Source organism: Lactuca virosa, chromosome 1, assembly GCF_052849685.1.
Source record: "Lactuca virosa cultivar CGN04683 chromosome 1, Lactuca_virosa_CGN04683_v6, whole genome shotgun sequence".
NCBI classification, from domain to species: domain Eukaryota; kingdom Viridiplantae; phylum Streptophyta; class Magnoliopsida; order Asterales; family Asteraceae; genus Lactuca; species Lactuca virosa.
In genome coordinates, this window is record NC_136426.1 from 226,003,767 (window position 1) to 226,005,173 (window position 1,407).

Below are 1,407 nucleotides of genomic sequence, written 5' to 3' on the forward strand. Positions count from 1 at the left end.
GATGCCTATAAAACTTGGATGAGGTCAACGATGTAGTTGATTATTTTAATGTTCCAAATGTGCCTCGCGAGACCCAACTGCTTTGTATGCTTCCCGTCACCTTCAAAGGTGCTGCAAAGGATTAGCTCAAGTCACTCCCTCCCGGATCCATCACTACATGGGCTAAGATGAAGGAAGAATTTATTGAACAGTTTTGCCCACCTTCAAAGATAGCCAAGTTGAAGAAAGCTATTGCCAACTTTGAACAACAAGCTGGAGAGTCCCTTTATGAGGCATGGGAGAGATACAAGGGCCCACTAAGGAATTTCCCACATAACGATCTTAATAGCCAACAAGAAGTCTCCATTTTTTATGATGGGGGTAAATGTGAATACAAGGCAGCTTCTTGACTCGCAAGGACCGCTCACCAAGAAGCCACCCCCGGTGATCAAGGAATTAATTGAGGAATTCTCTAAACATTCTAGAGAATATCATAACCCACGGAATGAAGTAAGTAGGGGGTGGTGAACACTGTAAACAATAGCATGGCGGCAATGATGGCTAAACTAGATAGTTTAGATCGGACGATGACTAAGATGGATGAAACAATCCATGCTATTCAGGTTGGATGTGAAAATTGTAACGAACCTCATCTTACTAAAGATTGTGATTTGGATGAGAATGGAAACAAGAAAGCTCAAGTATTCTATTCAAGTGGCGATAGATTTGATGATAATTGGCGGAAACCGAAGAAGGAATGGCTCCCGTATGACGAGTACAAAAAGGCAAAGGATGAGAAATACAAGCAAAAAGAATGGGGTTTCTATCAAAAGGAGGAACCGGTTATGGAAAAGAGAGCTGATTTGGAAGAGATGTTCACAAGGTTTGTAGCTGCTTCTAAGAAGAGACACAATGATACCGACGTTGAATTGAAGGAGCAACGAGTAATGCTTAAAGATCATCAAGCTATGATGAAAGATCAACAAAATTTGCTTAGGAATCATCAAGCCTCCATTCATAACATTGAAAAGCAGATAGGACAGCTTGCACAACAAATAAATCAAAGAACACTTGGTGAACTTCCGAGCAATACCGAACAAAATCCAAAAATGGCGCATCTAAATGTGATAACCACTAATTCTGACAAAATTTTCACTCCTTTGACCTCTATTCAGAAGAAACTCAGTAAGGTGCAAACAGAAGAGGAGATTGAAAGAAATTCGAGCAAACCCGATTCGACTCGCCGAGTCGGTATAATGGACTCGACGAGTCCGAGAGCTGATGAGAAAAATTGTTCTCTTTTGAAATCTTACAGGCCCCCTTTGCCATTTCCAATCCGAGCCATACCAGATGAGCAGATTCAACAATATAGAAGATTTATGGAGCAAGTGAGGACCCTTCAAGTGAACATTCCATTTGTTGAAACAA

General features: G+C 41.0%; 1 non-coding gene across 1 annotated transcript; it reads right to left on the reverse strand.

Annotated features, from left to right (window-relative positions):
• Window positions 1-215: 215 nt before the first annotated feature.
• Window positions 216-322, reverse strand: LOC145151806 (small nucleolar RNA R71). The gene has a single exon (XR_013732360.1). It is a non-coding gene; the product is annotated as a small nucleolar RNA R71 (small nucleolar RNA).
• Between the last annotated feature and the right edge of the window lie 1,085 nt (window positions 323-1,407).